The sequence below is a fragment of the Pogona vitticeps genome, chromosome 1 (assembly GCF_051106095.1).
Source record: "Pogona vitticeps strain Pit_001003342236 chromosome 1, PviZW2.1, whole genome shotgun sequence".
NCBI lineage: Eukaryota > Metazoa > Chordata > Lepidosauria > Squamata > Agamidae > Pogona > Pogona vitticeps.
In genome coordinates this window covers 137,007,536-137,022,206 of record NC_135783.1, presented here as the reverse complement: position 1 = coordinate 137,022,206, position 14,671 = coordinate 137,007,536, and the positions used below count along the sequence as shown (strand labels likewise).

The 14,671-nt window shown below is 42.1% G+C and overlaps 1 long non-coding RNA gene across 1 annotated transcript in view; it reads right to left on the bottom strand.

Moving 5' to 3' along the window:
* LOC144587486 (uncharacterized) overlaps positions 1-9,607 on the bottom strand; it is a 34,371-nt gene extending 24,764 nt beyond the window's left edge. The window contains exon 1 of the long non-coding RNA XR_013542641.1: positions 6,690-9,607. This is a non-coding gene — a long non-coding RNA (uncharacterized LOC144587486). The remainder of the gene's footprint in view (positions 1-6,689) is intronic.
* Positions 9,608-14,671: the final 5,064 nt, after the last annotated feature.

Here is a 14,671-nt window from a genome sequence, read left to right as displayed (position 1 = left end):
CCAAGGGTTTTGTTGTTGTTTTCCTAGAAGACACACATGTTTGCTCCAGTATACTAGGTGGGGAAAGAAAGGACAGAATAGGAAAACCTTTTGAGGCAAACTGCGTGTGATGTATAAGTTCCTCCCACTGCCCAACATTAGCAAATGAGTGTGCTTTGCTTCTGTTAAGTCTTAAAGACTAAAGCTTGACATTCCTTGAAGTCCAATTTCTAAAGCACAAAAGACTGCCTCAGTCGTGCTTCTCCAACACTAGCATGCTTTCGGTTCTATTTCGGGAAAATACAGCATCTGTTTCTGCTCTGAGCTACACGTTTGACATTTTTGCTCCCAAACCAACAGTGTTTAACAAAAGGAACCTCCAAATATTTCACAATGCCATGTACACAATGCCTTAGGGGAATACATGGGAAATTCCTTCCGCTCAGAGACCGAGACACATCAGCTCTTCACCCTAATATAGTCCAACTGAATAAGTGAGATTTGCAGTGGGATACTTCACCCCCATCAATGGTAATCTAAGGGCAGATTTAACCTTGCACCACTGGGCTCAGTGTGCGATAGCATCTCCAGAATTGTTTGGATGAGGCAGCTTTAGGCATGTTTATAGCACAGTGGTAGCTTCACTTGCCTTCCGGGACAACATACTGTAGAAATAGGATGGAAAAAATGTCTCTCCATGCTGGACCTCTCAGAAGCTTTCAATACCGTTCATTTCTGGGACATCTCTCTGACATCACATCTGGAAGTACAGTACAGTTTTAAAGTAGCTTTTTTTTCCTTCCTGGAAGGTTGTGTTCACAAGGTAGTACTCTGGGAATCCTGTTCTATCCCTTGCCATTGGTCTGTGGAGTCCCTTGGGCTTCTGTTTAGCCTTCCTTCCCTCCCTCCTTCCCAATAACTGATAGAATGAGGATGAATAAACTAAAGCTTAACCAGACAAGAGAGAGATGAAATCAAAAGTCAGATCAGGAAATAGGTATTCAATTTATTTTTATACCTGAATCCATTCTTGGAGAACTCTGATCTGGCAATGGTGACACATGCCTTGGTTACATCCCACCTGGATTATTCATTATACACTGATGATCAGCCACAACATTAAAACCACCGACAGGTGAAGTGAATAGCATTGATTATATTGTTCCAATGGCACCCGTCAAGGGGTGGGATATATTAGGCAGCCAGTGAACAGTCAGTTCTTGAATTTCATGTGTTGGAAGCAGGAAGTACGGGCAAGTAAAAATAGCTGAGTGACTTTGACAAGGGCCAAATAGTGATGGCTAGAGCATCTCCAAAAAGGAACACTGGGCTGTTCCTGGTATGCAGTGGTTGGTCCCTACCAAAAGTGGTCCAAGGAAGGACAACTGGTGAACTGGCATCAGAGTCACAGATGCCCAAGACCCATTGAGGCACATGGGGAACAAAAGCTATCCCGTCTGTTCTGATCACACAGAAGAGCTCCTGCAGCTCAAATTACTGAAAAACCTAATGCAAGCCATGATGGAAAGGCTTGTGGGGCTGTGTAAATGCAGACCAGTCAGAGCGCCCATGATGTCCACCGCCCAAAGCAGTGAGTACCTGTTTCCTGATCCTCCTAAGATGGTTCCATTACAAGGCACACATTTTGATGAAAAAGAGACCCACAAACATATGAACTACATAGCCATATGAACTACAAAAGGATAAACTTACAGCGTGCATGCACAGAAAGAGAAAGGGAGAGAGAATTGTTTGTAAATTAGGGTGACCTTTTCCCAAAAAGGCTTTAACTTTTAATTATGGATGCCTTTTTACTCTCTTTGTTAAGAGAGGTTCTATTAATGAGTAAAAGGCAAGAGGGCCATATTCATGTGCTGTGTGTCCTGTCTGCAGTTCTATTAGAGTTGTAACATAAATTGTGCCCATGGAAGAGAATGTTAATTGGATTGCTTAGCACCAAAGACATTAACTGGTGTTTGGCATTTCACCTGCTTGGCGGTTTTCGTTCCACATAAATGCTACACATCTCAGTTGTAAAATGAGTAGCAAGGCAGTGCAATCAACATCCTGTCTGATGTAACAGTTAAAGAAAGGATAAATCCTGGATGTACTAAAGGAATGGGGCAGGGGGAAGAGAGAGAACCACTTAAAAATCCATCCTGGAAATATATATATGCAAAAAGTGTGGGTTAGTATTGATTCCAGTTGAATATCACCAGTACACTTCTGTTTATCATTCACTCTTTATCAGCATTATACTGATGATTTAGAACAATTTTGAAAAAAATGAGAAGTAAAACTATGATAGTTCAGATTACTTTAGGAACCTATTTAGGTGTGAATGATTTGCTTGGAGTAATATTTTTTTTATTTTATTTTATTCATTTGATTTATACCCCGCCCATCTGGTCTTCCGACCACTCTGAGCGGCTAAGTAAGATAAGATAAGATTTCTGGCTAAGCAAAGCTTTAGATTTCTCTGAATGGCTTTCCTGCAATGCAGTGTAGCTATCACTACATTTGCCCCTGTCAAACGGTAGCATTGGCAGACGATGTTGTTGTTGGCTGAGAATGGTTGTTTTACTCCATCTAGTGTTTTATCAACATCTATAAAACCTTCCTGACCTAGAAGGGGAGAGGCAGGAGGAGGGAGAGAACAAAGAGAGAAGCCCTATTCTCACTCGTTTGCAAAGCAACATCCAACCAAAATCCTGTTGTAATGGCAAGGCTTTGCTCTCTGCCTCTTCGCACTCTCTCTTTGTTTTGCTCTCTGCCTCTTCGCACTCTCAGTCAAGCAGACGGAGTTTGCTTTCAAAAGATTTTTTTTTGCAAGTGTTGGGTTCATTATTTCTTTTAATTGATACATTCTGATATTGTTCTTGTCAAGCAACTGTGAGCTTGCCAGAGTAATTACTCATTACTGACACCAAAAAAACCCACAAAGCAATTCGTCCTCACTCTGAGCACATACATCAGTGTTGTTTGCTGCATTAAAATTACATTTGGAGATGGGAGGGAAGGCCTTGCTCCTAACGCGGCTTACAGTTTTCATTATTTTTTCCCTCTGTCAAGCTTTTTACGTTTCAGACAGCTGCCGTGGAGCTCTCTCTTCTCCATCATGGAAGATGTCATTTCCTTCTATCACAGGTAATGAGACTCAAGGGACCATGTTCAGATCTAGGCTGAAGGGGGCAAGCTGTAGCACTGAACAATTAATTTAACCACACTGTCTTACTGCGATAGAAGTCCTCTGATGGACTAGGAACGACGCGTTACGATATGGTGTAGTACATTGTCTGAGAAGAGCTGCTCAGCTGAGCAATAAGCAGTTCTTTTATTATTACCACTGAATAACTCCAAACATCTCTCAAGTGTTAAATAAAGTCCCATAGAAGAACAGAAGAATGTGACTCAAGTGTTGTTTGCGATTAGATTGATGAATGTTGTTTTCTTCTTCTAGTATCATGTATGGCTTGGGTTTTCTATTATGAAAAACATCCAGCCCAATCAAAAACCTGTTCAAAATAACTCATTCTCCAGGTGACTACTTCCAATTATATTCTGATAGGTATCCATTGGCTTTCAGTGTGTATGTTTTAAGGTAATGGATTTCTCCAGGCAAACATGGCCAGTTTTTTTCTTCTTCTGATTTTGTCATTTGCCATAGGCAAACACCAGCAACACAAATGGCTCCGCAAGGAGCCACTATTCATTCTTCAAGCCACCTTCTTACTTTCATATCAGGCCAAAACAAAGGAAATATAAAAAAATGAAGACAAAAACATGGTGGCAGCTTAAAGACTAATTGCTATATTTTAATGTGAGCTTATACATGGCCCTGAAACAAAGCGACTGTTTCTTTCCTGGGCACAAGTTGTTGATAGTGCGACATTAATTATTACCGCTGACAGAGTGTGATTAGAGATGGGCGCTTTGTGCTTCATACAGGTTTATATGACGCTGTCAGAGAAACCACAGGTGCCATGCTGGCCCATCTCCCCTCCCCCTGGCCGGCTGGGACACTCACCAGACTTTGTGTGCCACCAGGGTCCTTCTTCTGCAGTGGCACTCCAATCCAGGCAGGAGCCCAGACAGGTCTTCCTCACCTCCTCAGGAAACCAACCACTCGAACAAGCAGGCAGGATAGAGAGTCTCCTTGTGCAGCTGATGAGTGGTCAGCTGCCTGAGGAGGCAGGGAAGGGCTGGCTGGATTTCTTCTCGGATTGGAGCACCATTGCCAAAGAAGGACCCTAGCAGTGCACAGAGTCCAGTTAGTGACCCGGCCGGACGGGGGGAGAGCCGCCTAGAGTGGTCTTAACCGACTAGATAGGCGGGATATAAATAAAATAAATAAATAAATAAAGAGGGAAGATCAGCCAGCACGGTACCTGTAGCGCCATGCTGAGTGTTTCATACAAAGCTGTGCAACGCATGAACAGCCCATCTCTAAGCATGACACTATAGACAGCCTAAAAAACAATTCCAATATAGGTATCGAAGAGGCAGATAAGGCAGTGTTGTGGCTGTTGTGGTCAAATCAAACTGCACACAAGAAGCTGAGAGATGATTATCCAATGTAAAATTTTACCAGGTCTTAACCAAAGAGCCAACTCCTAAATATCAAAAGAAATTACAAAATTTTATGAAAAACTTCCCTGAAAACATGTGTGAACAAATTCTAAGCAATACACTACAAGATTCTCAACCAGCCTACTTTCTACCTACTACCAAAAATACACAAACAAGCTAACCCCAGTAGACCCATTATATCTAGCATTGTATCTAGCATCAACACTGTCACAGTCAAGGTATCTTGGTATGTGCTCCATCCTCAAACCATATGCCACCGATACACCTAGCTACATAAGAGATAACACAAACTTTCTAAGGAAACTTCAATCCACAAACAACTTCCCATTCTAGACATAGAAACACTCTACACTAACATCCCATATAGAGACAGACTACAGGTAATTGCAAATACCATTCAATACAAGGAAGAAGCCCACAAAATCACCACTCTCTTCAGCTTTGTGCTCACACAACTATTTCACCTTTGACGATAAAACATACCTCCAGATCAAGGGAACTGCCAGGGGCATTTGTATGGCCACACAATATGCAAACATATTCATGGCTGATCTAGAACAATGCTTTCTCAGCTTTGTGTGGGCTTCTTCCTTGTTTTGAATGGTATTTGCAATTACCTGTAGTTTGTCTCTATATGGGATGTTAGTGCACACAAAACCCATTCCTCTATTTGAGGTACATTGATGACATTTTATATTATATTAGAACATATAAGTAACACCAAAACGCATTCAGAGCAGTAAAGTACAACAATCCATTTAAAAACCCTACTAAGGCAGCCAGTCACTAAGGGAAGGCTTGCCTGAAGGGAAAATTCTTCATATGCTTGTGGAAGGAGAGCAAAGATGGGGCGAGGCTGGCCTCCCATGGGAGGGGGTTCCAGAGTCTGGGAGCAGTAACAGAGAAGGCCTCTCCCGTGTCCCTACAAAACTCAGCTGTGAAGAGAGACAGGCGTCTCCTGATGAACATTCAAGGAGGAACATGAAGGGAGATGTGGTCTGTTTTTTGGATTGAGCTGGAAATTTTTTGGCTGTCTGGTTTGATGCTTCTGGCAGCAAAATATCTTGGGCCAGCCTCATATCAGCATATGCTTGAACTAGGTAAGAGAGTGTCTTTTGGCATATCTCCAGTGCAGGAGCTAGAAATCTTTCAGACATCATTGACTGGCATGTTATGGTCAGCAAAGGACAGAAGGGACCCCCTCACCACTGCAGGAGTATACCGGATACCTTGCAGTTGTGGCCAGGTATACATTGGAACCACAAAACGAAGCATCCACACCAGAATCAAAGAACATGAGAGACACTGCAGACTAAAACAACCAGAAAAATCTGCAGTAGCTGAACATGCCCTAAAACAAACTGGACATGAAATTCTATTTCAAAATACTGAAATACTGGACAACACCAGCAATCATTACGTCAGACTGCACAGGGAAGCCATTGAAATCCACAAGCACCAACAAAACTTCAACAGGAAGGAGGAAAGTTTGAAACTCAACAAAACCTGGCTCCCAGCTCTCAAAAACACAGAGTGCAAAAGGTGAACGAACTCCACCCAGCCACAAGGTCAGGGGATTACTACACACAAAAGACCAGTTAATGACACCCATCAGCCACAGGGACAGATAATCCCCCCTCCATATCAGAACAATACACCCACAACAAAACACACTAATCACCCACCTCCTGATTAGGACAATAGCCTATCTCGCAAACTAGCCTTCTCACAACCATAAATACTCCACTCCCAAGCCTACCTAGAGCACAGTTTGCTGTCCTCTGAAGATGCTGGCCACAGAGACTGGCGAAACGTTAAGAAGAACCACCTTCAGAACACGGCCAAGAAGCCCGAAAAACCCACAACAACCATCATTGACTGGCATTAAATAATTTGTTTTTTCAGGTTTGCATTTGATCTTGGATTATTTCTAAGGCACATTATCCTACCCATCCATGTACAATTTTCCCATAAACCTCGTTCTCCATGGTCTGAGAATGCATGCTGAGCTGCCCATTTGCCCATTTCTAGTACCCATAATCCCCTTCTAGGAACTCCATCCCCCAATGTGTTGACCCTTGGATTAGAGTTTTGGGGGAATGGACTTCCTAAAACCATACCTGGGAGGAATAATGTGGTCTCAGGTATCCCGTCATGTCTCAGGTCCCCTTCAAAAGAAGCTGAACACAGGCCTGCCACTTTACTGTAACTCTCGATGCTCCATGAACATAACTTCTCTCATATTATGAAGGGAGACATTTCGGCTGTTGTTAGTTCTTGGGAGGAAACTACCATTCCACTGTTGCACCTGATGATGAGGAAGCAGAAAATTATCCTTCTCAGCCTGCAAAACAACAAAATATTTTCTGTAGCTCTTTACAAGAGGAGAGGAGTACAAGCGTTAATTTTTGCACAAATTACACATGGTTGCACAAATAATACCCACTGAGCAAAATGACAAGGGCCGCTTTTGTTGCCTACATTTTTAAGGCTCAGAAGATTCAGAGGGGTTGTTTGCCTCTTTTCTATAAATCAGCCAGACATTCCACGTTTTCTCTCTGTCTGCACCTTGCTTCTCAAAGGGAAAGGACATCAGGTTTGTATAAAGACAAATTACAGAGACCTGGACAAGAAGGAGCAGCCTTCTTTTATTGCTCACATCTTGTGTGGCTTGAAGATTCCTAATCAAGGTATCTCCCCGCATTACAACGATCCCGCATGACGACAAAATCACTTGACGACGATGGTTCCCATGGGGTTTTTTCTTAATGATGATTAGGTCCCTGCTTCGGGAACCGTTTTTTCGCTCGATGACAATTTTCCCAGCTGGTCGTAGGGTTTCTAAAATGGCCTCCCGCTGTTTTCCAACCCTTGTTTCGGAAGAGAGGCATTAAAAACAGCTGATTGGCGCTCACAAAATGGCCGCCCTATGGAGGATCTTCGCTGGACAAGCAGGTATTTTCCCCATTGGAATGCATTAACCAGTTTTCAATGCATTCCAATGGGGTTTTTTCACATGACGATGATTTCACTGTACAGCGATTTTGACAGGACGGATTATCATTGTCATGTGGGGCACCACTGTATACTGAGATGAACAATTTTATTATATTCTAACCATTAAGTAAAAAAAAAATTGTGTTACATCACAGGCTGCATCCTGAAGAGTGAGGTCAATGGATGTCACTGGGAGAGATTCAAGCATCTATTTACCTTTCCCATTAAAAACTGAACTTACCCATGTTTACAAATGTAGAACTGTGGCTTGGTAGTAGCCAGCCTTCAGGCACTTCGTCTTTTGCATAGCATGGAATAAAATAATGTAATTGTGACATTCTTATACATTATTATTTCAGCTCCTTGTCATCTATTAGTTTTAAAAGGCCACATATCACATATTTTTGTGTGGCCTGCGATGAATAGACCACTCTTAAATATTTTTTTCATTCATATTCCAAGGCTGTTTTCTTGACTTGTGCTCAATCTCCTGCAGATTGTTTTATATCTATTTTATTGCAGTGTTTTTTAAGGTTTAACATGTTTTAGAATTATGGAAGTGCTTCAGCAAAGCACCGCTAAAAATAGTATAAAATATTGATGTGCTTTTCACATGACTCAATGTAACCCTGCTCCCTGGATTGTAGATACGGTCATGAATGAGCTGTCACCCCCCTTTAACATCTCCATTTCTAGTCTTACAGGTTGTCAGACAGGAAACAGAATAAATGTTCTCTTTTCTAGTCTATCTGAAGAATTATTAAGCTACCCAAGAAAGGTCCAGAGGAACAGCCAATCCTTTATGCCACTGAATGCCAGATGTTAGGAAAGACTCTCCTTCCTGTAAATATCAGCATTGCTTTGAAATGGGTGGAGCTTGGAATGTTATACCATTTTGTTCCTTACCTCCTCTCAATAGCCAAGTTGTCCTTACTGTTATCATTGCTCCAAATTCCCAAATACAGTAACTGGCTGTTATATATGTATATTGTTACAAACTGTATTGCCAGTAGCAGCAGGACAGAAAAATACAGGTGAAGAGTCTTTGGCTTCCCCTAGTGACCAATTATGAGATTGCACCTTGGAGGTATTTATGACAATACAAATAACAAAGCTGAAGAATGTTTCTCTTGCAAGTTAGGATTTATATGTGAATGATACAAAACCTGAGAAATTCCTGCCAAAATGCCCCCAATTCCTTAAATATCTTTTTAAAAGTAACATTTGAAAGTAACTAGATGTTCCTTGTAACATCTAATGTAAGTGTTACATATTAAACCTAAAAAATATTTTGTAAGTATTGATTACATTGCTTGTTATTCCAGAAGAAACTAGTTACAGATTAATTGTAACTAGTTACATCTAAGCACTGGAAAAAGGGTGAATATTTGTGATTACGGTTGGAAAAGAAACTTGTTGAGTTCACATTTTGTGCACCTGCTAAGATTGACAATGGAAGAAAGTATCTTTAACCTTGGACATCTCTATATTTTGGAGAGCTGTGGCATATTTGGAGGTTGGAGCACTTGCATAGAATCATACGTACATGAGGGTTAACGTATGTACATGCATGGTTAAAGCATGTACATTTGAAAAAAAATGCAGATAAACATGTTTTATCCAACAAATAGTTAATTACCTAAATGCATACATTAGAAAAACACATGCAAAACTGTGTACATACTAAAAAATTGTGAATTAAAAGATGCACGGTTTTGTTTTTCTTTGTTTTTGGGGGGAGGGGCAATGTCACAACCCAAAATTGAAGTGAAATGCAGTAAGAGCATGGGATTTTGATAAACAGATTTTAAGAGTCACGCTCTCCTATTGTCACATCCCTCTTTCCGAACCATAGAAATCAGAGCTCCTTCCCTTTTGGTATTTCTTTGGAAACTTGGGCCATTTCTGCTACATATCTTGCAAAGTGCATTAGACTTGCCATACAAGTTCTACATAATGGATGCTAAGTGAAGAATGGACCTTTTGGGTGGCATTCCATTTATGCAGTGCCCTCCATAGAAAGCTTACCATGGTATCTTTTTTTTTTAACATACAGTGGGGTCTTGACTTGAGAACTTAATCCATATTGGAAGGCGGTTCTCAAATCAAAAAGTTCTCAGGTCAAATCTGCATTTCCCATAGGAATGCATTGAGAACCATTTGATCCGTATCTGCTCTTTTCCGTCCATAGAAACTAATGGGAAGTTGCTATTCCGCCTTCGACCACTAGAAGGGGATATTTTATTTCTTTTTTTCTTAGGTCAAGAAAGGTTCAGGGAAGGCAGGGAAAATACAGTCCAGGCAGTACAGTACCAGGCAGTCTGAAGACTGTCTCCCAATCCACTCTCTAAATGCTGGGAGGAGTGAGGAAGCAGACAGGCACCCTTTTCACTGGTCAACAGTTAACTGAAAGTTCAAATTTTGCACTTTCCCTGCCTCCCACGTGTTTTTTTTTTCAGTTCTTAACTCAAATCTAAGTATGTAAGTCAAGTCAATATTTTCCTATGAGAGTGGTTCTTAAGTCAAAATGTTCTTAACTCGAGCCGTTCTTAAGTCAAGACCCCACTGTACTTCAGTGGTGCTAGCTGAAGTTCTTGGTCTCTCAAACATTTTGGATTGATATTCCTTTAAGCCACTATATTTTCAGATGTGTATGTACTGTTAGTGTTGCTGCCACCATTGAAATATACATATTCTTCATTTTTAACTGTTGCTGTATTTTAATGTTTCAGTTGCATACTACCCAGACAGTACTGTTGCTGAGAGTAAAGATGTGGGTAAGCTTTACATTTGTCTCATGTGTGACTTTTTTGACCCTCAAGTTCTTTCCACAAAGAAGGTTAGGCATCCTTCAGTCTGGAGAGACTATGGTAACGTGCTCTGTATGAGTGTCCACTCCAGAGCACGAAGCCTGGGTAGAATAATATGGAGGATAGGCTGTTACCCAAGCAGCAAATCCCCCCTCTCCATGTCACTGAAATAGTCCAATCGAAAGGCGAAATTTCTTAAATTTCATTAAATAAAAATAACTGGAACCAAATAAATATACCGGTACTTGAGTTAAAGGGTCATGCTTAGTAGTGTATGTCAGCACATTTCTATTCCTGCTGCACACCAACACATTCCTCAGTAGTAGCCTCTTCATAAGTAATTGTCAAGTGTCTTCTAAAAAATCAGTACTTGTCAAAATGGGAAAATCTGTTTACAGTTCAGTCCAAAAGAGTTTCCACGCCAGCAGGTAAGGCTGGAAAGCTCAGGCATTTTGCAACCCATGGCAGCCAAAGATGCCAGGCTTCCATAGCATAGAAATGCTGGGTTGAATCTTGTTCCCATCTGTCAAGGTGGTGAAGAGAGATGTCGCTGGCCGGTGATGCACATGGCAGAAATGTTTGGTACCCTACAAAGTTCTACAGCACAGTAGGGAACGGAGGGGAGAATCCTCCTGGACAGGTCCAATCAGAATGTGGATGGACAGACAGACAGACAGATGGACAGACACGCTCCTCTTGAGTAGCCATCCTGTCTTGAAGAGAAAGGAACAACCAAGGAAAAGATTAAACTATGCTCAACCTTGCACTACCAGTCGAATAGTCTGATGATGGATTGCATCAGATAGCTTCAAATGTAGAATTCTAACACTGGCATTTATGATTGGTCACCCACTACTCTAGCCAGTGTGGTGTAGTGGATAGAGTAATGGACTAGGACTCAGGAGGCCTGGGTTTGAATCCTTGCTTGGCTATGGAAACGTAATGGGGAAGTGGTAAAACCACTCCTTAAAAATCTCAATTACCTTAAAAGCCCTATTAGGGTCACTAAAACAACAACAACAGGAAGGAGCCATTAGCGAAGATGTTGTGATATTGAAAGTGTAATGGTGGAATGATAAACACACACACCCCACCAGCCTTTGAATGCAAGAGGAGACTTTGCCAATTAATCAAAAGAATCCAAATCTGGTTTAGTGCTTCACCCTCAAAGAACTCAACCATAGCTACCATAAGGTAACGTTGAAGTGACATTTATTAAGGCTGTTAGGAAATATGCCTGATGAGAGCAAGAAAATGGAAGAGAACTCCATCATTGAATCACAGCTACGAGAGAAGAACTTACAAGACACAAGACAGAAAAGAGGATGTCAGAGCCCAACCATGCTTTTCAACCAGGGTTGCACCAAAGCAGGCCTCCAAGTTGACGAAAGTATGCCTTTGTCTCTGTTGTGCTTGCCAGCTTTCCTGGATACTCCGCTCCACCTCTGTAGCCACCATGATACCGTGTTAGTTATCCCAAAATCTAAAGAGTGGCGCTAGGTAGGATCCTGATGATTATTGGTTTAAGCAAAACCTAGCATGTGTTCAGCCCCCACCCCGCCCTTGGCTGGTGACACCACCCACCTGCAACAAAAACTGCTCATGAGGGAGGTTGTCCAACTCCAAAGCTATATAGAAACTAGTGGGCTTATCCAAAATGGTAAGCCGAGATCATTTTTAAAAACACATTCCTAAATGTCTCCATAGGCAGTGGGGCTAACACAAGAACCTTCTACGCATCCCAAACCCACTCTAAGGGTTGTATCTTTGACTCTTTGCACACTGTCCAACTCCCAGAATCCTCCCCAACTCAAGAAATCTGGGCTAGCAGTCCAGAACTGTGACATACCCAGGTACTGGGGGTGACTTTACTAGCTAGAAGTACTGTCCCATTTCAAGTTCAACTGAGGCTGAGCTCATAAAATTCTCAATGTTCTTTACCCTTCCAACGCATAAGTGCCAAGAGTTCTTAACCATAAACCTGTAAGTAATAAGCAAAGACCAAGACAAAAGTTGACCGTAGTCAAAGCATCTGATAGAGAGCATGCATTTGGAACACAGAAGGAAAAGAAACCTTGTTAGTGCAGCCTTTAAAAGTATGTTAAGGGTTTATCCCTCTCCTCCGCTCGCCCCCCCCCCCACACAAAAAGACTTAATATTTTATTATAGTGGCATTCTAAGCCTGGTAGGCAAGACAGCAATAATTAAAACACATAATGACAAACACCGAAACAAGGATGGAGATTAGTCTTGAAGTAGCCACGAGGAAAGAAAGGGAAAAAACACGCAGCCTTTAGTCCCCAAAGGCCTGGTTCAGTATTTGGAAAAGAAAAGAAGAAAGGAAAGTACAGCTGTAATTGTGTAGCTACCCAGTTCTTTGGAAGTTACAGGAACCAATCCAATTTCCCACCGTCTCTGCATTTTGCACAAACTTTTTTTTTTTTGTGCCACGAAAGGCGAGACGCTGTTTGTAACAGAACTCACCCCAGGCAGATAGAGAGAACTATCTCTGGTCAGGCTCTTTCTGCCTTATTTCTCACAATGCCTGGCTTTCAGAAACATCAAAGTGAATGGCAGCATAATTCAGAAGAGAGGAGGAAGTGATTAAATCCTGCATAGCATGCCAGGAAGATTATGTTTTTCATCAGTGTGACCACAAGACCTTTTTTTTTTCTGCTGTTCCTTTTGACTTTTTCTTCTGCACTTGCTCCGTGCTTACCAGTTCTATTATTCTACTTTAAGAGGACAAATGTGTCTTTTACTCTCATCTGTTTAAAGAGTTTTTAAAGGGATTCATGGATGAGTAGTACCTAGTGGTACAGTGGTAAATCCGGACGTGTGGGTGTCCAAGATGAGGGTCCCTGAAGCCACCACAACACCCCTATCCAGGTATTCCTGGAGAAGCCAAACCTCCCTCTTTCTTTTTTGTTTTCCTCTCATGAAAAAGTAGCATGTCCGAAACAGACACCTGGCTTACATGTGGGCTTGACACACAAACCAAAAGCCCAGGTTTTCAAAGTTTATATTTCCTGTGTAGAAGATACATGCAAGCTGGAACCTTTCCTCATTAGGAAGGAAACTGCTGCTTGTGTGAGCAAAGCGATAAGATTGAAGATGGATTAGAGCACTGGTTCTTAACCTTGGGTTACTCAAGTGTTTTTGGACTGCAACTCCCAGAAGCCTTCACCACCAACTGTGCTGGCTGGGGTTTCTGGGAGTTGCAGTTCAAAAACATCCGGTTAAGAACCACTGGATTAGAGAATAACAGGGCTGAAGAGAGCCCAAAATGCAGGCAGCGGCATTGGACCATACCAACAACTGAGAAGCAGGTCTTTTGTAAAGTGAATGGCTCTTGCTTGCCCATTTAAGATGAAACCACCCTCAGCACTTCACATGGCAACAGGGACAGCTTGCAACAAGATCGATTCCTGGGAAAATCTATTTCTCTCACAGTTACTGTGAAGACGACAGCTAGATCAGAAAACCAGATGCTGTAATAGTCCCTAATAATAAGAAAATCCTGGAGCCCTGAGACCACTACACTATTTGTAATTAAATAGGGAGGAGAGATTTGTACTCTAAAATTTTAATTTCTCTTTTTCTTTCACACAGGTTGACAACTTGGGCTGGTTGATGCAAAACTGGGTGGCCAACAGTGCAAACTGGTAACCTTCTTTCCTAAAATGTGCTCTTTTGCTCTGAATTCCAAACCACTCTTTGTGAAAAAGACATTTGACTTTTCCCGCCCCATCTCCCTTCTCTCCCCCCCCCCCCCCGGCCATGGCTCTGCATTCTGTGGTCACTAAGCAAAGGCTTCTGCATGGCAACAGAGAGCCTGAGGGAGCCTCAGAACCTGAAAGGAAGCGGATCGGAAACTTTCAGTTCCTTTCAATTATATATGCCCATTGCTGGATGTCGTACAAGAGGATTTGGGGCACAATTTACTGCTGTCTGAGCATGGGCAAAACTGGAGGGAATCCCCTTACCAATGTGAGGTAAAGGCCCATTCCTTCTCAGATCATAGGCTATCCCTAGGAGTTAAGAGTATCCCAGTGAATCAGAAAACCAGGCTGCAAAGTCAGGGGTAAGGAGTTCATTCCCCACAGTGCCTTGTAGTAAAAGAGCCTGCCTCAGGAGCCTTTGGCAACCAGCAGAGTCCAGAAGAACCCCCAGAAGAAGAAGAAGCTGGTAAACCACTTCTGAGTACTCTGTACCTAGGAAAGCCTGGAATGAGGTGCTGCGGGTCAGAATCAACTTGATGGCACGTAAGTGTTTATTATTTGTCCAGGTAGGTG